The sequence below is a fragment of the Capricornis sumatraensis genome, chromosome 6, assembly GCF_032405125.1.
Source record: "Capricornis sumatraensis isolate serow.1 chromosome 6, serow.2, whole genome shotgun sequence".
NCBI classification, from domain to species: domain Eukaryota; kingdom Metazoa; phylum Chordata; class Mammalia; order Artiodactyla; family Bovidae; genus Capricornis; species Capricornis sumatraensis.
The window spans coordinates 103,343,727-103,368,911 of NC_091074.1; the positions used below are offsets into that span (position 1 = coordinate 103,343,727).

The 25,185-nt window shown below is 39.3% G+C and overlaps 1 pseudogene; it reads right to left on the bottom strand.

The window, feature by feature from the left end:
• Positions 1-6,271: 6,271 nt before the first annotated feature.
• Positions 6,272-7,219, bottom strand: LOC138080803 (olfactory receptor 13C9-like; annotated as a pseudogene).
• Positions 7,220-25,185: the final 17,966 nt, after the last annotated feature.

Here is a 25,185-nt window from a genome sequence, read left to right on the forward strand (position 1 = left end):
TACATATACACAATGGAATATTACTCAGCCATTAAAAAGAATTCATTTGAATCAGTTCTGATGAGATGGATGAAAATGGAGCCGATTATACAGAGTGAAATAAGCCGGAAAGAAAAACACCAATACAGTATACTAACACATATATATGGAATTTAGAAAGATGGCAATGATGACCCTGTATGCAAGACAGCAAAAAAGACACAGATGTGTATAGCGGACTTTTGGACTCAGAGGGAGAGGGAGAGGGTGGGATGATTTGGGAGAATGGCATTGTAATATGTATACTATCATGTAAGAATCGAATCGCCAGTCTATGCCCGATGCAGGATACAGCATGCCTGGGGCTGGTGCAAGGGGATGACCCAGAGGGATGTTGTGGGGAGGGAGGTGGGAGGGGGATTCATGTTAGGGAACGCATGTACACCCGTGGTGGATTCATGTCAATGTATGGCAAAACCAATACAGTATTGTAAAGTAAAATAAAGTAAAAATAAAAATTAAAAAATAAATAAATAAATAAAGGTTCTTGCTCTGAATCTCAGGTCTATCTTCCCAGTTTCTGGACATAATTAGCCACCTCAGAATCACTCCAAACTCAGCTTCATTTCTCCTTTCTAAACTCATCTCCTATCCCCAGCTCTTCACATTTTGTAGCTTTTTATAAAATTTGCATTTTGTTAGAATTTTTCAGATTTTCTGGGTTACTGTGTAAACTACTTGAGACACCAAAGGGCATTAGATACATGTGAAGTTCATTGAATAATGGAGGTTACACTTGCTGCTGCTGCTGCTGATACTGCTGCTGCTGATACTGCTGCTGCTGCTAAGTCGCTTCAGTCATGTCCAACTCTGTGCAACCCCATAGACAGGAGCCCACCCCCGCCCCATCCCCGGGATTCTCCAGGCCTACACCTGTAAAAATCATCTCTACAAAAACCCTTGTTCCATAAGCTGCCTCCATGCTACATGATATTCTACCAAACGTATTACATAATATTGTCAGGAACACAGGCCCTGGATGTAGGCTTGGTTTAAATGGTATCTCTGCCTCTTACTAACCAGGGTGGCCTGGGCATATTTCTGATCATCTTCCCCAGCTATAGCATGAAGAAAAAGATAGCACCTGTACCATATATTTGTTGATAAGATTAAATGAGATAGTATATGTTATACAATTACCACAATAATGGTTTCCACTATTAGTAGTTTCCTTTATGCCTCTCTATCACGGTTTTTCCTTTTGTTAGAGTCTTTTTATATCTTTGAACCAGTCATCGTCTTTTCCATGGCCAAGTATATACAGCTGAAAAGTTTAATCACATCACACACAGTGTTCTGGCAAATGGTATTATGTTCATCTTACCATTAAATCCTAATACACTTTATCACAGTATATAACACTCCAGTCCTTTATCACACTCTGATCCTTTGGATGTCTGCAAATTGAGTGGCAAAAAGGAAAAACCATTCATAAGGTTCAATTTACTCCATAAAAAAATAGGATTTTAGGGAGGCATTAGTATGTTCCTTGTCTTGAAAAGATGGCTGATTTTTTTTTTTTACTGAGACTATGTTAACATTTTTAGCAAGCCTATAACATAAAAAAAAAATAGAAAAGTCATTAATTTTTACATTTTAACCTAATAATAGAAAAGCAAATATTCAAAACAGTCACCAATAGTGTATGCAAACACACTAGGATAATGCTCAATCAGGTCTCTTTCTGGCTATTCACTGCTTTGGTAAATCATCTATTTCAGATATCAGGTTTCTTTAAGGCAAATCAGTTATAGTTTCCCTCCTCACATGTTTTCTCTGCACAAAGATTCCCTAGCACAGTATCTGGCATGTAGTTCATCTTCTTCTTAGTTGATTGAGCCAAATGAATCAGAGTTGCTGCTAGGGGACCAGGAAAGACTTGTTTGTTATGAATTTCATGCTACAGAACACAGAGTTCCCTCTCGACTGTGTAGTGAGCCTTAATTAGCTAAAAATCATAACAGAGTGTTAAAATACTGTGTGCTACTCTAAAAAGCTACACACTGACACAAAGTAATTCATAACTACTGGGCAAATTCCATTCTGTTCCTTGCATGTTAAACTGCTCTTGTGATCTCAAAAGTCTTTATTTTTCCCTACTACCTCTCAGTGACTAGATCTTTAAATTCCATTTCCAATATTTAGTCTCTCTTCAGTGAGAAAAACATCTTAATTCCAAACTTGACACATTTAACCCATCAGTCCAACTCTTGCTTGTAGTTGATAAGATTTGGTTCTTGTCTTTACAATAACTTACCTTCACACCAGGTTCTGACTCTCTAGGTTGGAGCAACAATAGATATTTTTATCTTTCTTTTTCACATGTAGCCAATTTTCATGACTCCTCATTAGTAGCTGAACCTCTAAAGAGGCAGCTACTGAGTAATCATTTTGCCATAGAAATTCGCTGATTTGTTGACATCTATAGAAATATGCAAGTTGCAGGTATGATGACTAGGATAAATTCCTATAGTTCAAATAAAGCATTGTTAGATTCCTCTAGTTCAAAATAGAAAGAAAATTAATATTTAGTAATAAATTTTAGGAATAGGACAACTTGCCCCGAAGCCCAGGCTGAAACACGACCATACTATGGAGCCCTACAAATACCTAAAGAACCTGCTTCAGGCTTTGGGACACAATTTAAATGTTCTAAAGGACGTTTCTAAACCTCTGCAAAGTTTTAAATTGCTTCATAGATGAAATATGCATAAAACTTATGAGACTCCAGAAATAAAGCCCTAAAGACCTAATTACAGGAAGCCTATTACTCTGCTGCACACAGAATCAGAAGGAATCTTGTGCAATGTTATCAAATTTTCCCCAGTTGACTTCTCTCTCTCTCTCTCTATCTCTCCCCCAGTTCTTTCTTATACATATACTCATATTAACACACAAACACACTTACACCATTTTTGAAGTATAAATGGTTATTTACAATTCTTTATAGATTTTTTAGAAACTATAGGTTTTATAGACATTCACTTTATATATTTAGCTTAGATAAATGTGGACTTTTTTTTTAATTTTAAGATCTTTTTTTTTTTAATTTTAAAATCTTTAATTCTTACATGTGTTCCCAAACATGAACCCCCCTCCCACCTCCCTCCCCATAACATCGGACTTTTTGAATAAACATATTATACATTTCTAAAACTGAGACATACTGTAAAAGAAAAAAATAAAAAAATTAAAGAAAAAAGGAAGGAAGAGAAAGTAAGGCAAGGAAAGAAAGTATATCCTTAGGCAGTGCACACACAGAGGTGTAAAGAACAAAGATGAAAATAAATTGAGACTTCTGGTTCAAGATGGCAGAATAGAAGGACAGGCACTTATCTCCTCCTGAGAGAACACCAAAATTAAACTAGTTGTTCAACAACCATCAGAGGAGGACTCTGGAACCCACCAAAAAAGATACAGCACATCCAAAGATAAGAAGAAGCTGCATGAAGACAAAGCTGCAGCGAGATGGTGGCAGCCTGATAAAATCAAATCCCATACCTGCCAGGTGGGTGGCCCACAAACTGGAGAACAATAATGCCCAATAAGTTCTCCTCCCGTTGTGAAAGTTCTGAAACCCACGTCAGGCTTCCCCTCCTGAGGATCCAACAAAGGGACTGGGAATAAGGTAGAAATTGCTAGGTAGTCAGGGTAGGACTCTGAGACCTCGGTCTTCTTTTCAATAAACATCTCGCCCCATTAACCTAAAACTATACCTTTTGTCCCGAATTCCTGAAATGTGTCCTTGGTCTGATAAATTATCAGCACTCAGATCCAGGAAAGGGCAGTAATTAACATCTGTTCCATATGCCTGAGGGAAAAACAACTGGTGATCCATTAATCTTTAGCCCTTACATCTGGTCCACTTTTAAATGGCCAGCAGGCACAATAAAGTGTAGCAACTTAATCTAAGGATCAATATAAGACATTCAGTACAGCTGCCCAGTAGTGGCTCTTTGCGACCCCATGGACTGCAGTATGCCAGGCTTCCCTATCCATCACCAACTCCTGGAGCTTGCTCAAACTCCACTGAGTTGGTGATGCCATCCAATCATCTCATTCTCTGTCATCCTCTTCTCCTACTGCCTTCAATCTTTCCTAGCATCAGGGTATTTTCTAACGAGTCAGTTCTTCGCATCAGGTGACCAAAGTATTGGAGCTTCAGCTTCAACATCCATCCTTCCAATGAATATTCAGGACTGATTTCCTTTAGGATGGACTGGTTGGATCTTCTTGCTATCCAACGGCCATAAAGATGTTAAGTTAAAATGTGATCTTTAAACTGATTGGTTATATATGACATATTTTAAGGACAGGAGCCAACCAAAAATGCACAGATCAATACTAGTAAGGATATAAACTGCTGTAAGTCCTGTCTTTCTGGAGGACTATTTACCCTCTCTCAGTGTTTATGCTGTCTATGCAAGGAGATCAAACCAGTCAATCCTTTAGAGGCTCAAGTATTAAACAAGTATATCAGTATTATAAAGATAGTGTATTTAATATAATGATAGTGTATTTGCCAAGTAAACTTGAATACATGGCTACATCAAAACAGGTGACTTGCCTTTCTTTCCTCCACATCTTGATTCCACCACCCTTTGAAAGGGAAACCCTTCTGGTGTTCTACTCTGAGGATAAATCAGCACATTGAAATTTCTATTTGCTTTAATAAATTTTCTAGAGGAAATTTATAAATTGTTAAAAGACTAGGACCTAAATCAGTCATCTCAGAGAGTTTCTGGAAGCAGCTGGACTCAAGTTCTTAGAAAAGACAAAATTAGTATGCAGGATATCCTGTGGGTCAAACAACACGCCTAACTTCAGAAGTTTTCCACCTACTTGGAACTCTTAGTTGGGGTGGATGGAGTTCTATGAGCTGGTATATGGGAAGTAATAGGTTCTCATAACTTATTTTGTCACAGTATGAATCTGATACATCAATGGTCTCAACTTTTGCCATCAGATTTACTCTGTGAATGATGATGATGGAAGCTAGAGGTAATTCAATATAGTTCATGACTGTTTATACTCCTTCTACTAAAATTAAAAAGTAAACTTGGAATAATAAAATAAATATACCTCAAATTCAAGAAACATTTTTTATGTCTATGTAAAAAATGTTTATGCTCAACATCCTATGACTTTACAGCTTTATCAATATAAAATGTGTCCAACCAAATGAATTTCCTAGGATGTGCCTCATTCTTGAACAAACCTATCATTCATCTTAGACTGTAAATTAGAAGTGTTCTCTTTAGATAGATTGAAAATTTGAAGAGAAAGCCAAGGAAAATCAAGATAATGTTATCTTCTTCTGACATCTCCCAATTCTCCGCTTTCAAAGATCACTATGCTAGTTAGTAACAGAGATAAGACATATAGTCAGATATACTAAAATCAAGAGCTTGGATATTCTAAGATTTAGAAAAGTAATTAAGGTCTTCAGGATATCAAAGAATCTGGTCTTCTAAATCACACTGATATGACCTCCCATCCAGCTCAACATTTGTCCACGTTTTTACTTAGATCAGCAGACTGAATTTCAAACTACGTTTTAATTTTGCAAAATGTTCTTTATGATAATACTATCATGTATGCTGAAAAAAAATTTAAGGAAACACAAAAAAAAATCCTGATTGATTGCATAAGGCTCACCCAAAAGCCCCATTTACCCACTCCCTCTATAGTTGCAAACATTCAATATCAGTAAATTCCATAGGAAAAAAATATTCTAAATACTGAGCAAGAAAATAGCATTTCCTGGTTTAGGACTATTTGGAGATTAGTAGGAAACTACAACTGGAATGTGGGTACAGTGTTTTGAGAGATTTCTGTTTAGATTTTTTCTCAACAAAGGCAATTATTTATTTTGAAAGATTTAACGAAGTAATGCCTATAAAATAATATTGCATAAAATTTGAACATAAAAGAGCATATAACACACAATGCCAATACTGCAATGAATATAGCATATTTTTCATAAAGTTTTAGAGTAATAGGTGATCTCTCTCTTCTTCTCATTCTACTGTCCTGTATCTTGCAAATTCTTTATAAAGAGCATGAAATAACTTTGAAATGCTATATGTCATTATTGAATTTTTTAATATAAAAAATTAAGATATAAAATAAAATATAAAAAATACAAAAAGAAGTCAAGATAACCAAAACACTACATAATTCTCAAGTTTCTACACTGTCCAGCATGTTTCCAATCCTATACTTCCTCCATTCACTTGCTGAAGAAACTTCCATTAAATAGATGTGTTACTGCTTCCTTCACATCCTTGTTTCTGAGACTGCAGATTAAAGGACTCATCATGGGAGTCATCACTCCATAGAACACAGTTATAAGTTTGTCAGTAGCATCCATGTTATCTGAATTGAGTGTCTCTTTAGACTTGGGCTTCAAGTACATGAAGAGAATAGTTCTGAAGAATACTATAACCACAGTCAGATGAGCAGAGCAGGTAGAGAAGGCTTTGCTTCCCCCCTCAGAAGTGTGCATGTTTGAAATGCTGGAGATGATTAATGAGTAAGAGATGACAATCAAGAGAAGGGGTATCAATGTGAACAATGTCGCACAAACATGATGAATGCATTGCCTGAGATGTCAGCACAAGCCAGTTTCATGACAGCCAAAATTTCACAGGAGAAATGTTTGATGACATTATTCCTGGAAAAGGGCAACTGTACCACAAATGCAGTTCATGCAGCAGAGGTGATAATCCCTGCAAACCAGGAGCCAGCTGCCATGGGCACAAAGGAAGCCTTGCTCATGGTAACAGAATTGTCTCAGAGGGTTACAGATAGCCATAAATCAGTCAAAGACCATCATGCCCAGGAGCACACACTCTGTTGTCCCCATGGCCAAGCCAAGGAACCTTAGCACAGCACAGCCAGAGAAGGAGATGGTCTTTTCTATCTCAGAGGAAGCTCACCACCATGGGGGGAATGGAGGTGGTGGAGTAACAGATGTTCAAAAAGGAGAGGTTCCCCAAGTACATAGGGGTGTGAAGATGGGAGTCTAAGATGCTGATGAGAATAAGGGTGCCATTTCCCAGAAGGATGACCACATGCATTATTAAGATTAGCATAAAAACAGTAGCTCAAGCCTTGGATAACCAGAAAGTCCCTTCAGAAAAAATTCCACCAGAATGGTTTTGTTTTCCCACACCATTTTACATCTCTCTTTTACCTGGAAGAATTCAAATAATTTTTTTTTAGTAGTAGTTCATCAATTCTTCAACACTCAACCTTCTTTATGGTCTGACTCTGACATCTATACATGACTACTGGAAAAATCACAGCTTTGACTATATGACTTGTGTTGACCAAGTGATTTTAATACACTGTCTGGTTTATCATGGCTTTCCTTTCCAGGAGCAAGCATTTTTTAAACTTCATGGCTGCAGTTTTGGAGCCCAAGAATAGAAAATCTCTCACAGCTTCCACTTTCTACCCTTCTATTTGCCATGCAGTGATGAGACCAGATGCCATGAGCTTCATTTTTTGAATGTTGAGTTTTAAGCCAGTTTTTTTCACTCTCCTCTTTGATCCTCATAAAGAGGCTCTTTGCTGCTGCTGCTGCTAAGTCGCTTCAGTCGTGTCTGACTCTGTGCGACCCCGTAGACGGCAGCCCATCAGGATCCCCCGTCCTTGGGATTCTCCAGGCAAGAACACTGGAGTGGGTTGCCATTTCCTTCTTCAGTGCATGAAAGCGAAAATTGAAAGTGAAGTCGCTCAGTTATGTCTGACTCTTAGCGACCCCATGGACTGCAGCCAACCAGGGTCCTCCACCCATGGGATTTTCCAGGCAAGAGTACTGGAGTGGGGTGTCATTGCCTTCTCTGAAAGAGGCTCTTTAGTTCTTCATTTCCTGCCATTAGATTGGTATCATCTGAGTATCTGAGGTTGATGAGATTCCTCATGGCAATTTTAACTCCAGCTTGTGATTCACCCAGCCGAGCATTTCACATGATGTACTCTGCATAAAATTTAAATAAGCATGGTTACAATATACAGCCTTGTTTTTCTCCTTTCCCAATTTTGAACAAGTCCATTGTTCCATGTCTGGTTCTAACTGTTGCTTCTTGACCTGCATACAGGTTTCTCAGGAAGCAGGTAATGTGGCTGGTATTCCCACCTCTTCAAGAATTTCCAAGTTTGTTGTGATTCACACAGTCAAAGGCTTTCATGTAGTCAATGGAGCAGAAGATGTTTTTCTGAAATTCCCTTGCTTTCTCTATGATCCATTGAATGTTGGTAATTTGATCTCTGGTTCCTCAGCCTATTCTAAACCCAAGTTGTACATCTGGAAATTCTTGGTTCACATCCTTTTAAAACCTAGCTTGAAGGATTTTGAGCATAACCTTACTAACATGTAAAATGAGCACAATTGTATGGTAGTTTGAACATTCTTTGGTATTGCCCTTCTTTGGAATTGGAATGAAAACTGAGTTTTTCCAGTCTTGCTGGGTTTTCCAAATTTGCTGGCATTTTGAGTGTAACACTTTAACAGCATCATCCTTTAGGATTTGAAATAGCTCAGCTGAAATGCCATCACCTCCACTAGCTTTATTCATAGTAATGCTTCAAAATGCATTACATACACACTCTGTCTACCAGATATAATGCCTTAAATCTATTCTTCACTTCCACTGTATAATAATCTTCAGCATTTTCATTTAGGTCATACCTGAATGACCTAGTGGTTTTCCCTACTTTCTTAAATTTAAGTCTGAATTTTGAAATAAGGAGCTCATGATCTGAGTCACAGTCAGCTCCAGGTCTTATTTTTGCTGATTGTATAGAGCTACTCCATCTTCAGCTGCACAGAATATAAGCAACCTGACTTTTGTATTAATAATCTGGTGATATCCATATGTAGAGTTGTCTCTTGTGTTGTTGGAAGAGGTTATTTGCCATGATCGGTATGTTCTCTTGACAAAACTCTGTAGCTTTTGCCCTGCTTTATTTTGTACTTTAAGGCCAAACTTTCCTGTTACTCCAGGTATCTCTTGTCTTTCTAATTTGCATTTCAGTCCCCTATAATGAAAAGGACATCTTTATTGTGGTATTAGTTCTAAGTCTTGGGGGTCTTCTTAGAACCAGTCAACTTCATCTTCTTTGGCATTAGTGGTTGGGGCATAGGCATGGATTACTGTGATGTTGAATGGTTTACCTTTGAAATGAACAGAGATCATTCTGTCATTGAGACTGCACCCAAATACTGAATTTCAGACTCCTTGCTGACTATGAGGGCTACTCCATTTCTTCTAAAGGATTCTTGCCCAGAGCAGTAGATATAATTGTCATCTGAATTAAATTCGCCCAGCCCATCCATTTTAGTTCACTGATTCCTAAGATGTCACTGTTCACTCTATCTCCTGCTTGACCACCTCCAATTTACCTTCATTCATGGACCTAACATTCCAGGTTCCTATGCAGTATTGTTCTTTATAGCATCGGACTTTACTTTCACCACCAGACATATCCAAAACTTAGTGTCATTTCCTCTTTGGCCCAGCTGTGCTGGGGTCCAGCCCCAGTGGATCCAGGGTAATTGGATGGGGAGATGGAGTTGGCATCTTAGAAATAATTAATTATTTAATTAGAAATATAAAGATTAGGAAAGAATAGTGTAGTAGGAAAATTAATGGAGAAAAGAGGCTGAATAACTTGGTTTATGTGGAAGGCTAATAAAACCTCGAGACAAGAGGTTTGCACCATCTACGTAGACCACCAGCGCCCACTTGAATAGCAGAGGGTTCCCCACCTTGGGCTCCCTCTCGTGTGGGTCCTAGAAGCCAGGGCAAGTAAGTAGACATGGTGAGCCTCCATGCCCCAGATGGGAATTCAGCCAGAAAAGAAGAGAAGGAGAAAAGACCACATGGGGGAAACCAGTCTTTCCAGTGACTGGCCCCTCCTTCATTGTCCAGGAAAGCTTTTTATACTTTTGGTTGTACATAGACATCAATGGATAATACAAAATTATGCAGCATCAGCAGCCCTGACTCTTATCGAGACCAGGCTTTCTCTCTGCATACCTAGCTGTATACACAATCTTAAGTGATTTACATCATCTTCTGGCCAGAAGGCCTATTAGCATTTTACGGCCCTCTTCTGATAAGGGTCTGTCAACCAGAAAACTTATTTGCCCTTAAAAGTTTTGTTCTTTCCAAAGTCTGGTGCCACTCTCAGAAAGCACTAAATAAAGTTACATTCTTACATAGCAAGGACACAACTATTTATAACAAAGAAAGAGGAGTACAGTGATTTATAACAAAGAGAAAATTAACTCAAAAGTCTAGTGTTGCGAACATAAAAGCTACTATATTCCTTTTTCTATATCCCAATTACATTGATTAATATCCTCCAGGTGCCTAAAAGATGAAGAATATGGAGGTCTGGTAGCAGTCATTGACTCAACAGTGAAATCCATCACCAATATAATTATTAGCTCTTTTAAAAAGGGGGCTGTATATCTTTAAGATGCTTTAAGCTTCGTGCCTCTTGTGGTTGGGGGCCGTAAACAATTCACATGCATAGTTAAACCTGTCAGGCAAGTTAGAGAGCCATCAAAGGGGTTTGAGCTGAAACATTCTTTTCATATGCAGGAGACCAGTTGGAGCTCTAAGTTAACTTTTTCCTGAGAAAGGTGCTCGAGTATAGCCCCCTGTAATATCAGAAGAGTATAGTATAGCAAACAGTAAACAGACAGATTTTGGTTTCAGGGTAGATGCTCAGGCAGAGGACCCCTTGAGACCTGACTCGTCTTGCCCCATCAGGTCTCTCCACATGACCTTGTCACGGGTGGGATCTCCTGTGCTGGCTCCCGGCACAGCTGCTTCATTCTTTCTGGAGCTACTAATAATTGCCCTTCTGCTCTTCCTCAGTAACACATTGGACACCTTTGGACCTAGGGGGCTCATCTTCAGAATCATATCTTTTTGCCATTTCATAGTGTTCATGAGGTAATCAAGGCAAGAATATTGGAGTGGTTTGCCATTCCCTCTTCCAGTGTATCTGGAGTGTTTTGCCATCCTCTCCTCCGATGTACCTGTATCGGGCCACTATTAGGGTACTTCTCTTCTCATCCTATTTCCCCTACTTCAATCAATCTAACTTATCATGCTTTTGGATATTTTTATTCTGTAAAGATGCATGCTTCTTTTACTCTGAGTCCCAGATTTAGCTTTCTTAATTCTACATGATAAACAAAGGCACTCAAGAACCAATTACCTGGTAAATGGTGACTAAGAAGCAGTTTTACTCTGTAAACTCACTATGTCTGTTGGAAAGAATATCCTTTTTTTTGGTATGAAGTTGAGATTTTTTTACTAATATGCAGATGTGCTTTAATATTTCTGTGAAAAAGTTCTAAAGAAAGTATAAAAATTCTAGCATGAAGTCACAAGATGTTAAAAATATTACATCACAATAAATATAACTACCCTCTCCATAGCCTCAAACACAGAGAGGCATAAGCAGCTTTCAGGTTTGGAGGGAAACATGCTTTGAGATGACCTTCACAGTGGACAGGAAGAAGCTCAAAGCACTACCAAAGCCATGTGCCTATGGCAAGTCTGTGCTGAAGAAACAGCTATGAAGCCCTCTGCTATGAAGGCCTCCACTTCCTATTTTCCCAACTCTATCTCTTCCCAAACTTATCCTACCTAGTAGCTCAAACCACTAAAAGCTGTAGCTTTAGTCCATGCTGCTCAACTCAGGGTTCTCTGAAACCCTCTTTTAAGTGTACTGGAGTGGTGGCCAGCCTCTGTGTTTGTGAAGAACATATGAACACACACTATACATGACTTCTCTATGGAATAAGCCTGTCTCTGGCCAGCAGTGACCACAGGGCTAGGGTCCTTCATCCATATGCTCTCTGCTAAGAGGGCCAGTTATTAGTTACGTGACCTTGGGCAATTTACTTAATGTTAATGTCTCAATATTCTTACCTACACCACAGGGATTTTAATAGCCTCATTGTGATGTTTTTGGGAGAGAGAATTTTTACATACATAAAAGCATCTGGCATATGATAAACACTATTTTGGTTTCCTTTAGCTTCCATTGACTTGTGCATTTTTTTCAACTTTTTCACATTTCTGTCCCAGTTACACATGCCTACAAAAGTACCTTTAAAATTTTATCAGTCATACATGTTCAGGTATCTGGTCTCTTCTTACCCAACCAACCGTGTATAATTTTCATCACAATATGATATGACTTTGATGCATGTTTTACCAAACCCTTCTCACTTGATAGTGAAGAGTGTTTTACCACTATAGCAAAGGCCAGCACCATTTAAAACCAGTAACTCACAGGTTGACATTTTTGAAAAGACTATTTCAACTCATTCTATTAACAGTTAAATGAATGAGTGTGTGTGTGTGTGTGTGTGTGTGTGTCTGACAAATATTATATCTAAACTTACTACAGGAATGCATCACCATCAACAACACAAAAAATTAAAATTTCTCTGAACAATTCCCAAAATACTCATGCACAAATAACCATGAAAGTCAAAATTCTTTCCTGTTAGTCAAGGGACTCACTATTTCTCTTCATTTCCTTTTCACACAAACCAGAAGATGTATTCAAGAACAAGTAACAAAGTTTTCAAAACAGCAGCCCCAGTGAGAGGCTCCCAGACATGGACTATATATCTGTTCATGATTAAAACTGTAAAAACATTTCTAAACTGAACCAAAGGAAACTGAATTGATGCCATGAGGTAAACTGGTACAGAATTCGAACTTTGGTGATGCCACCCTACTATATGTTCTGGATAAGAATGCAAATCTGTTGTCTATTTCACAGCAATCTCCCTGCACCAGTAAATGACACCAGTAGACATGTATGCACTTACACTGAACCAAGGACCAGAAAACTATATTCTGATTAAATGAATCTTTATTCCCAGTAAGATGGACTCAATCTAAATGCCCAGCTTTTTTGGATATTCAAATTATTATTTCAGATTTCAAATTACTCTTCTGGACATATTTTTCTTCATTTTTCTCTATTTCAGTATACTGAAGATAATATCATCTTAGAATGTTTTATATTCCTATTCTCTATGGATGCTTCATAGTAAGAAATAGTCTATCATAAAAGCACATGGCTTACTTCAACTCTGTTCACTAAACTGATATCCCTTGAATGTATGTTATCAGTATGTTTTTAGCAATCACCTTAAAGGGAAGGTTGAGTTGCCACTTAGGCTGCAACACGGCAGATAGTCTTGCACTGGTCTTCTATTTGCAGTCTATCATACAAAATTTTCCATGATGTTGATAAATTTCTGAATGTGCTACCACTGAAGAGCTATAATGTCACTGAACATCTCTGAAAACTATTGATAGGAAATGTACTATTAAAATTGCTTTAAAAGTTTCCATACATTAGAGCCAAATTTGATTGTTTACAAAGGGAGTATATTTTGGTTCTGTTAGTACAAAGTAAGAAAATGAATATTTGAGAAAAGGAAAGATTTTCCTTGCCCTTCAAACCCAAGTAGAAATACCGCCACATTGTTTTCTTTGAAGAATGTTCTCTAGGCTCAGCAAGGAAACTTAAATATTTCTCAGGGAGTCATGCAATTTTCCAAGCCATAAGTTTAAAGTCCTCAGGGGGAAAATGGTAAAAAAAAAAAAAAAACTTTCAAAAACTTCAAGAATAAGGCCTTAAAGGCTTAATTATATTAGATCCATTAGTGTATTTCAAATAAGCAGCCAGAAGTCTTGGAAATGTATCTTATCTCACTCTGAATCTATTGTTATATCCTGCTATAACCCCTAACGTCCAAGGAGCATTGGCTGCGTGGGTGCAGGAGGGCCAAGAGGAACTACTCCACGTTCAACATCAGGAGGGGCAGCTGTGAGGAGATACCCCTCATCCAAGGTAAAGAGCAGCAGCTGTGCTTTGCTGGAGCAGCTGTGAAGAGATACCCCACGTCCAAGTTAAGAGAAACCCAAGTAAGGTGGTAGGTGTTGTAAGAGGCATCAGAGAGTAGACACACAAACCATAATCACAGAAAACTAGTCAATCTAAACACATGGACCACAGACTTGTCTAACTCAATGAAATTAAGCCATGCCATGTGGGGCCACCCAAGACAGGCGGGTCAAGGTGGAGAGGTCTGACACAATGTGGTCCATTGGATAAGGGAATGACAAACCACTTCAGTATTCTTGCTTTGAGAACCCCATGAACAGTATGAAAAGGCAAAATGATAGGATACCAAAACAGGAACTCCCACGTCAGTAGGTGCCCAAATTGCTACTGGAGATCAGTGGAGAAATAACTCCAGAAAGAATGAAGGGATGGAACCAAAGCAAAGACAATACCCAGTGGTGGATGTTACTGATGCTAGAGGCAAGGTCCCATGCTGTAAAGAGCAATATTGCATAGGAACCTAAAATGTTAGGTCCATGAACCAAGGCAAATTGGAAGTGGTCAAATAGGAGATGGCAAGAGTGAACGTCGACATTCTAGGAATCAGAAAACTAAAATGGACTGGAATGGGTGAATTTAACTCAGATGACCATTATATCTACTACTGCCAGCAGGAATCACTTAGAAAAAATGGAGTAGCCATCATGGTCAACAAAAGAGTCCAAAATGCAATATTTGGATGCAATCTCATAAACGACAGAATGATCTCGGTTCGTTTCCAAGGCAAACCATTCAATACCACAGTAATCCAAGTCTATGCACAAACCAGTAATGCTGAAAAAGCTGAAGTTGAACAGTTCTATGAAGACCTACAAGATCTTTTAGAACTAACACCCAAAAACGATGTCCTTTTCATTATAGGGGACTGGAATGCAAAAGTAGGAAGTGAAGAATCACCTGGGGTAACAGGCAAATTTGGCCTTGGAATATGGAATGAAGCAGGGAAAAGGTTAATAGAGTTTTGCCAAGACAACGCACTGGTCATAGCAAACACCCTCTTCCAACAACACAAGAGAAGACTCTACATATGGACATCACCAGATGGTCAATGCCAAAATCAGACTGATTATTTTCTTTGCAGCCAAAGATGGAGAAGCTCTATACAGTCAGCAAAAACAAAACCAGGAGCTGACTGTGGCTCAGATCATGAACTCCTTATTGCCAAATTCAGACTGAAATTGAAGAAAGTAGGGAAAACCACTAGACCATTTGGGTATGACTTAAATCAAATACCTTATGATTATACAGTGGAAGTGAGAAATAGACTTAAGGGACTAGATCTGATAGATTGAGTGCCTGATGAATTGTGGACAGAGGTTCGTGACAATGTCTAGGAGACAGGGATCAAGACCATCGCCATAGAAAAGAAATGCAAAAAAGCAAAATGGGTGTCTGGGGAGGCCTTACAAATAGCTGTGAAAAGAAGAGAGGCAAATGGCAAAGGAGAAAAGGAAACATATAAGCAACTGAATGCAGAGTTCCAAGAATAGCGAGGAGAGATAAGAAAGCCTTCCTCAGTGATCAATGTAAACAAATAGAGGAAAACAACAGAATGGGAAAGACTAGAGATCTTTTTAAGAAAATTAGAGATATAAAGTGAACATTTCATGCAAAGATGGCCTCGATAAAGGACAGAAATCATATGAACCTAACAGAGGCAGAAGATATTAAAAAGAGGTAGCAAGAATACACAGAAAAACTGTACAAAAAAAGAGCTGCATGACCAAGATAATCATGATGGTGTGATCACTCACCTAGAGCCAGACATCCTGGTATGGGAAGTCAAGTGGGCCTTAGAAAGCATCACTATGAACGAAGCTAGTGGAGGTGATGGAATTCCAGTAAAGCTATTTCAAATCCTGGAAGATGATGCTGTGAAAGCGCTGCACTCAATATGCCAGCAAATTTGGAAAACTCAGCAGTGGCCACAGGACTGGAAAAGGTCAGTTTTCATTCCAATCCCAAAGAAAGGCAATGTCAAAGAATGCTCAAACTACTGCACAATTGCACTCATCTCACACACTGGTAAAGTAATGCTCAAAATTCTCCAAGCCGGAATTCAGCAATTAGTGAACCGTGAAATTCCAGATGTTCATGCTAGTTTTAGAAATGGTAGGGGAACCAGAATTCAAATTGCCAACATCCGCTGGATCATTAAAAAAGGAAGAGAGTTCCCAGAAAAAACATCTATTTCTGCTTTATTGACTATGCCAAAGCTCTTGACTGTGTGGATCTCAATAAACTGGAAAATTCTGAAAGAGATGGAAATACCAGACCACCTGACCTGCCTATTGAGAAACCTATACGCACGTCAGGAAGCAACAGTTAGAACTGGACATGGAACAACAGACTGGTTACAAATAGGAAAAGGAGTATGCCAAGGCTGTATATTGTCACCCTGCTTATTTAACTTGTATGCAGAGTATATCATGAGAAATGCTGGGCTGGAAAAAGCACAGCTGGAATCAAGACTGCCGGGAGAAATATCAATAACCTCAGATAAGCAGATGACACCACCCTTATGGCAGAAAGTGAAGAGGAACTAAAAAGCTTCTTGATGAAAGTGAAAGAGGAGAATGAAAAAGTTGGCTTAAAGCTCAACATTCAGAAAACGAAGACCATGGCATCTGGTCCCATCTCTTCATGGCAAATAGATGGGGAAACAGTGGAAACAGTTTCAGACTTTATTTTTCTGGTCTCCAAAATCACTGCAAATGGGGACTGCAGCCATGAAATTAAAACACATTTGCTTCTTGGAAGGAAAGTTATGACCAACCTAGATAGCATAATGAAAAGCAGAGACATTACTTTGCCAACAAAGGTCTGTCTAGTCAAGGCTATGGTTTTACCAGTGGTCATGTATGGATGTGAAAGTCGGACTGTGAAGAAAGCTAAGCACCAAAGAATTGATGCTTTTGAACTGTGGTGTTGGAAAAGACTCTTGAGAGTCCCGTGGACTGCAAGGAGATCCAAGCAGTCCATTCTAAAGGAGCTCAGTCCTGGGTGTTCACTGGAAGGACTGATGCTAAAGCTGAAACTCCAATACTTTGGCCACCTCATGCAAAGAGTTGACTCATTGGGAAGACTCCGATCCTGGGAGGCATTGGGGGCAGGAGGAGAAGGGGACAACAGAGGATGAGATGGCTGGATGGCATCACCAACTCGATGGACATGAGTTTGGGTGAACTCCGGGAGTTGGTGATGGACAAGTAGTCCTGGTGTGCTGTGATTCATGGGGTTGCAAACAGTCGGACACGACTGAGTGACTGAACTGATAATTCCTAAACCATTAACATATTCTGATGGTTTTGTCCTGACTTAGTCTATTGAAAATATGGCAGAAAGACCTTATGCTCTCAGCCATTCCAGGTGCTCTCAGCCATTCTTGTACATAGTGCTCACCTTTTCCTGAACTGTTCTACCCAAATAGTGAACACAATTTGTTCACCACTAAACCACTAACTGGGAGAACAGTGTGGAGATTCCTTAAAAAATTACAAATAGAACTGCCTTATGACCCAGCAATCCCACTGCTGGGCATACACACTGAGGAAACCAGAATTGAAAAAGACACATGTACCCCAATGTTCATCGCAGCACTGTTTATAATAGCCAGGACATGGAAGCAACCTAGATGTCCATCAGCAGATGAATGGATAAGAAAGCTGTGGTACATATACACAATGGAGTATTACTCAGGCATTAAAAAGAATACATTTGAATCAGTTCTAATGAGGTGGATGAAACTGGAGCAAATTATAGAGTGAAGTAAGCCAGAAAGAAAAACACCAGTACAGTATACTAACACATATATATGGAATTTAGAAAGATGGTAATGATAACCCTGTATGTGAGGCAGCAAAAGAGACACAGATGAAAAGAACAGACTTTTGGACTCTGTGGGAGAGAGAGAGGGTGGGATGATTTGGGAGAATGGCATTGAAACATGTATACTATCATGTAAGAAACAAATCGCTAGTCTAGGTTCGATACAGGATACAGGATGCTTGGGGCTGGTGCACTGGGATGACCCAGAGAGATGATACGGGGAGGGTGCTGGGAGGGGGGTTCAGCGTTGGGAACTCATATACACCTGTGGCAGATTCATGTCAATGTAGGGCAAAACCAATACAGTATTGTGAAGTAAAAAAAATAAAATAAATTTTTAAAAAAAGAAAAAAAAAAATTGGGTGTCCAACAGCGCTGTTTCTGAAGTTGACCTGATTAGAAGGAACTGCTTTCTGGACATGTTCTGCTCCTGTGTGGTTAAACTTCCATCACAAGAACAGAGCTCTTTAACCATTTCTTCCTTTCTTCTCCTGAAGTCACACGTGGGTCTCAAATTCCTATGTCCAACATTAGTTAAGTGAAGCACCTAGATAAGTCACATCAGAAAAATGTTTCAAGCAAATGGAATTATTCTTTTACTTTTGGACAGAGAAATGTCAGTTACTATTTTTTTATCCTATCTCTTAACAGTTATCTACTAAAAATGCAAATCATTTTCGTCACTGAAGACTTTGTATATCACAATCCCAGGATACAGAATACAGCAGTCTATTTTTTTAATAAGTTATCAGTGTTGGTCAGCTGCTCTATGGGCTAGAAGAGGAATCCCATGAGCTGATCTCACTGCTATTACCACTACTCCAGCTTGTGCTCACATAGTTGTTACACCCTCTGCCCCAATTATTAATACATCTTAAATGTAACATGGGACCACTCACTTAACTATTTTGTGCTATTTTGTTATCTGAGTCATTTCAAGAATGAAAAAAGAAAAATGGAAAGGAACAATTAATAAATTGAAACTAAGTTCATTCTGAGAGATCTTTCTGAATACCAAGGAACTGACAAAAATTTCTTTTTGTCATATCTTTACTGATGTGCCTGGCAATCCTAGACAACAGCACCTTAGTCTTCTTAACCTTCTAAGAACCCCTTCTCCACACACCATGGACATCATGGACTTCTTTTTGGTGTCTCTCCTTCCTGGATATGTGACACACATCCTTATTTGTATCCTCTTCCTATTATTGAGGAAACTATGTCATTCATAGCCTATGTTATATAAATAGGTTTCCCTGATGACTCAGTGATAAAGAATCCACCTGCAATGCAGGAGACATGGATTCGATCCCTGGGTCAGGAAGATACCCTGGAGATGGAAATGACAACCAACTCTAGTATTCTTGCCTAGGAAATCCCATGGACAGAGGAGCCTTGCAGGCTACAGTCCATGGGGTTGCAAGAGAGTCATACACAACTTAGCAACTAAACCATAACAACAACAGACAATTATATAAATGTCTATCTCTTTATATAATGGGTTCCACAGAGTGTGTGTTCCTAGCAGTGATGACATACATTTTCACATGGCCATCAACAAATTTCTGCGATTACTCATCATCATAAACAGGACACTTCGTGTTTAGATGACAGCTATCTCCTGGGGACTAAACTTTCTCAATGGATTGGCACAAAATATACTCACATTATGAGTATTCTTTTGTGAAAGAATAGAAGTAATATTTTTTGTATGTGAAATATTGCCTTTATTAAAGCTGTCTTCATTAAGTATTTTCTTGAATGAGAGTACAATAATATTAGACAATGTAATATTTTCATTTGCTCCATTACTGCTAATTTGTTTCCTATATTTTCATCATCTATGCTGTTACTGAGAATCAGTTCAGCTGAATAAAGTAAAAGGCCTCTTCTACCTGCTCGGCCCACATAACAGTGGTTATTTATGTTTTATGAGACAATTTTATTCATGTGCAGGCAGCTAAAGTCCAAAAGATGACTTGAACAAACTGATTACCCTGTACTATGGTGTAGTCACCCCTGTGATCACTCCTATCATCTATAGCCTGAGAAAAATAGCAAGTAAGCACTGTTTCTGGAGAAAACAATAAGAAACTGACATCTTTGAGTTTATGAACAAAACAAGGTGACATATTTTGAGGCAAGGGTTTTAAATATAAACAGAACAAATGAAAGTCATACATAGAATCATAGAAATTCAGAGTTAGAAATGTCAATATCACAAGTTTAATTATACCATGTTCTGAAAACAACTGTGATCTCATAAAAGTAAACATTAAGTAGTCTAAGAAATTCAACTAAACTTATGAGGATGAGACAAAAAATATGTTTAAAATTAAGTCTTTTCCAGAAAACCCAACACATCTATTTTCAGTACCCTTCATCTGAAATACTTTTGACATTTTTTTTTTTAACCCAGAGAACTCACCTGCCTCAGCCTACATTTTGAACCACATATTTCACCTTCTGGTTTCCTGCCCACATTGCCCCCATTCCTTCACACATACTGTGCCACATTCAGTGTAGTTACCCAATTATTTCATGTTCTTTCTCACCTAAGGACAATAATGCACACTACTTCCTCTGCATTACTAAGCTGCTCCTTCTCTAGTGGATTGATAGTGGAATTCTAGTGGAATCATAGAAGTCAATCAAGTGATACATGCTCAGACATGACTGAGCAACTGAACTGAACACCTAAAAGACCAAGTACTAAGAACATACTTTTCACCACCTGAAACTGCTACCACCCAACTTTTTGTTTAAAAATTCTAAAAAAGAAAGAAAGGAAAGAAACTCTTCAGTTCAGTTCAGTTCAGTCTCTCAGTCGTGTCTGACTCTTTGCGACCCCATGAATTGCAGCACACCAGGCCTTTCTGTCCATCACCAACTCCCGGAGTTCACTCAGATTCACGTCCATCAAGTCAGTGATGCCATCCAGCCATCTCATCCTCTGTCGTCCCCTTCTCCTCCTACCCCACTCCCTCCCAGCATCAGAGTCTTTTCCAATGAGTCAACTCTTTGCATGAGGAGGCCAAAGTACTGGAGTTTCAGCTTTAGCATCATTCCTTCCAAAGAAATCCCAGGGCTGATCTCCTTCAGAATGGACTGGTTGGATCTCCTTGCAGTCCAAGGGACTCTCAAGAGTCTTCTCCAACACCACAGTGCAAAGCATCAATTCTTCAGCACTCAGCCTTCTTCACAGTCCTACTCTCACATCCATACATGACTACAGGAAAAACCATAGCCTTGACTAGACGGACCTTTGTTGGCAAAGTAATGTCTCTGTTTTTGAATATGCTGTCTAGGTTGGTCATAACTTTCCTCCAAGGAGTAAGCGTCTTTTAATTTCATGGCTGCAGTCACCATCTGCAGTGATTTTGGAGCCCAAAAATATAAAGTCTGACACTGTTTCCACTGTTTCCCCATCTATTTCCCATGAAGTGATGGGACCAGATGCCATATCTTTGTTTTTTGAATGTTGAGTTTTAAGCCAACTTTTTCGCTCTCCTCTTTCACTTTCATCAAGAGGCTTTTTAGTTCCTCTTCACTTTCTTCCATAAGGGTGGTGTCATCTGCTTATTTGAGGTTATTGATATTTCTCCCGGCAATCTTGATTCCAGCTTGTGTTTCTTTCAGTCCAGCGTTTCTCATGATGTACTCTGCATGTAAGTTAAATAAGCAGGGTGACAATATACATCCTTGATGTACTCCTTTTCCTATTTGGAACCAGTCTGTTGTTCCATGTCCAGTTCTAACTGTTGCTTCCTGACCTCCATACAGATTTCTCAAGAGGCAGGTTAGGTGCTCTGGTATTCCTATCTCTCTCAGAATTTTCCACAGTTTATTGTGATCCACATAGTCAAAGGCTTTGGCATAGTCAATAAAGCAGAAATAGATGTTTTTCTGGAACTCTCTTGCTTTTTCCACGATCCAGCAGATGTTGGCAATTTGATCTCTGGTTCCTCTGCCTTTTCTAAAACCAGCTTGAACATCAGGGAGTTCACAGTTCATGTATTGCTGAAGCCTGGCTTGGAGAATTTTGAACATTACTTTACTAGCATGTGAGATGAGTGCAATTGTATAGTAGTTTGAGCATTCTTTGGCATTGCCTTTCTTTGGGATTGGAATGAAAACTGACCTTTTCCAGTCCTGTGGCCACTGCTGAGTTTTCCAAATTTGCTGGCATATTGAGTGCAGCACTTTCACAGCGTTATCTTTCAGGATTTGAAACAGCTCAACTGGAATTCCATCACCTCCACTAGCTTTCTCCGTAGTGATGCTTTCTAAGGCCCACTTGACTTCACATTCCAGGATGTCTGGCTCTAGGTGAGTGATCACACCATTGTGATTATCTGGGTCATGAAGATATTTTTTGTCCAGTTCTTCTGTGTACGTTTGCCACCTAGAATACCCCAAAATCTCAGATTCGTAGAATATGAGAAATAGTATTTCTGAGCAACTCTACTCTGTGACAAGGGCCAGACATCACTTATAATCCAAACTTGGACACTTCTGACACTGAAACAGAATGTTTTGAACAATTATACTTGGAAATTCAGCATAAATTTGGATCACCAAATATAAATCATACTATATGGTCACAGAGATTATGCCATAAATATAAGTTAAAGAACATTCTTTTCCTGTTGCTAGTGGCATAACTGACCAAAGGTAGTAATCATCCTTTTAGCTCAGGCTCCTACCCTTGATATCACTGGGGTCTGTTTCAGAAGATCTTTAAGGTCTTTAACTTTTATTTACCATGTGTGTCCCACCAAGAAGTCTGAAACACAGAGCTAATATCCAGTTTTCTTTACAAATGCATGTCTATGGATAAATGGTATATTTTCATTACACAGAGATGGAATCCTCTTAGGCAAGACACTGTAGATCAATTTAGAAGAAATCTGACAATCTAAAAATATTTGTCTTCATTTGAAACTACTACATTTTTTTTTCTAACAAGGGCAAAAATAAATGTGGATCCATAAAAATAATCTATGCCATTTGTTAACACAATAGATATGTTCTATGATGAAAAAAGCTAAGCATTCTCTAATGATCCATATCCATTATCCTGACTTAAGTTTCTTAAGACCAGGTGGAATAGGCTATAAGTAAAATCAGGCAGAAGAATTCTCCCTTTTACTTAACACTCTCATGAGGAGCTTTTTTCCAAAGAATGTTACAGGAAAACCATAGGAGTGCATCTCTCTTCTAAGTGTCAGGCAGGAGCCAAGCAGGACATTATAGATCTAAATATGTGAGAGTGTTAGGAAGCCTTAATTTTGAATTCACAAAATCTATATATTGGGTACATCTTATTAGCCCTTCTAATCATTTACTCATTGTTAAAATAAATTCCCTGTATCCTTATTAAAGTGCCTAAACCTTGTTCTGACTCCTGTCATATTCTTAACATGCCCCAAGAATCAAATCCCCATCTTCCTTTGAAAATGCTGTTCTACCGTATTCTTCACCTGGGATGTCTGTCCTCAACTTTGCACTTGGAAAAGTATTACTTATCCTTCAAATCCAGGTTAAATGTTCATGATTTACTCATGGAAGATATTTGTCTGTTCAGATCAGTTCAGTCGCTCAGTCATGACCAACTCTTTTGACACCATGGACTGCAGCATGCCAGGCTTCCCTGTCCATCACCAATTCCTGGAGCTCGCTCAAATGAATATCAGGACTGACTTCCTTTAGGATTGACTGGTTTGATCTTCTTGCAATCCAAGGGACTCTCAAGATACTTCTCCAACACCACAGTTCAAAAGCATCAGTTATTCGGCTCTCAGCTTTCTTTATGGTCCAGCTCTCACATCCATACATGGCTACTGTAAAAACCACAGCTTTGACTAGACAGACTTTTGTCAGCAAAATAATGGTCTTCAAGGAGATCAAACCAGTCAATCGTAAAGGAAGTCAGTCCTGAATATTAATTGGAAGGACTGATGCTGAGGCTGAAACTCTAACACTTTGGCCACCTGTTGTGAAGAACTGACTCATTTGAAAAGACCCTGATGCTGGGAAACATTGAAGGCAGGAGGAGAAGGGGACGACAGAAGATGAGATGGTTGGATGGAATCACCGACTCAATGGACATGAGTTTGAGCAAACTCCGGGAGTTGGTTATGGACAGGGAAACCCGGTGTGCTACAGTCCATGGTGTCTCAAAGAGTTGGACACGACTGAGCAACTGAACTGAACTAAATTTACCTTAATTCATGGACCTAACATTCCAGGTTCCTATGCAATATTGTTCTGCTACAGCATTGGACTTTACTTCCATCACCAGTCACATCCACAACTGGGTGTTGTTCTTGCTTTGGGTCTGTCTCTTCATTCATTCTGGAGTTACTTCTCCAATCTTCTCCAGTAGGATATTGGGCACCTACGACCTGGGGAGTTCATCTGTCAGTGTCATATCCTTTTGCCTTTTCATACCATTCATGGGGTTCTCAAGGCAAGAATACTGAAGTGGCTTGCCATTCCCTTCTCCAGTGGACCATGTTTTGTCTGAACTCTCCACCATGACCCATCCATGTTGGGTGGCCCTACATGGCATGACTCATAGTTTCATTGAGTTAGACAAGGCTGTGGTTCATGTGATCAATTTGGTTAGTTTTCTGTCATTGTTGTTTTCACTGTCTGCCCTCTGATAGATAAGTATAAGAGCTTTATGAACCTTCCTGAAGGGAGAGACTGACTGTGGGGGAAATAGTCTCCTTCTGATGGGAGGGGCCATGCTCAGTAAATCTTTAATCCCATTTTCTGTTGATGGGCAGGGCTCTGTTCCCTCCCTGTTGTTTGACCTGAGACCAAACTATGGTGGGGGTAATGAAGATAATGGTGACCTCCTTTAAAAGGCCATGTGTGGGCACTGTTGCATTCAGTGCCCCTGACCCTACAGCAGGCCACTCTGGACCCACGCCTCCACCAGACTCCTGGATACTCACAGACAAGTCTGGGTCAGTCTCTTGTGGGGTCACTGTTACCTGAGTCCTAGTGCGTACAAGGCTTTCTCTGTGCCCTCCAAAAGTCTGTTCTGTGATCAAATCCCACTGGCCTCCAAAGTCAAATTCCCTGGGGGTTCTCAGTCCCTTTGCCAGATCCTCAGGTTGGGAAATCTGTTGTGGGTCCTAGAACTTTCTTAACAGTGTGAGAAATATTTGGCATAATTGTTCTGCAGTTTGTGAGTCATCTGCTTGGTGGCTCTATGGTAGGGTTAATGGCGATCTCCTCCAAGAGGGCTTATGCCATAGGCTATGTGACCCAGGTAGCTGCACCCAGAGCCCCTGTCCCTGCTACAGGCCACTGCTGACCTGTGTCTCCACAGGAGATACT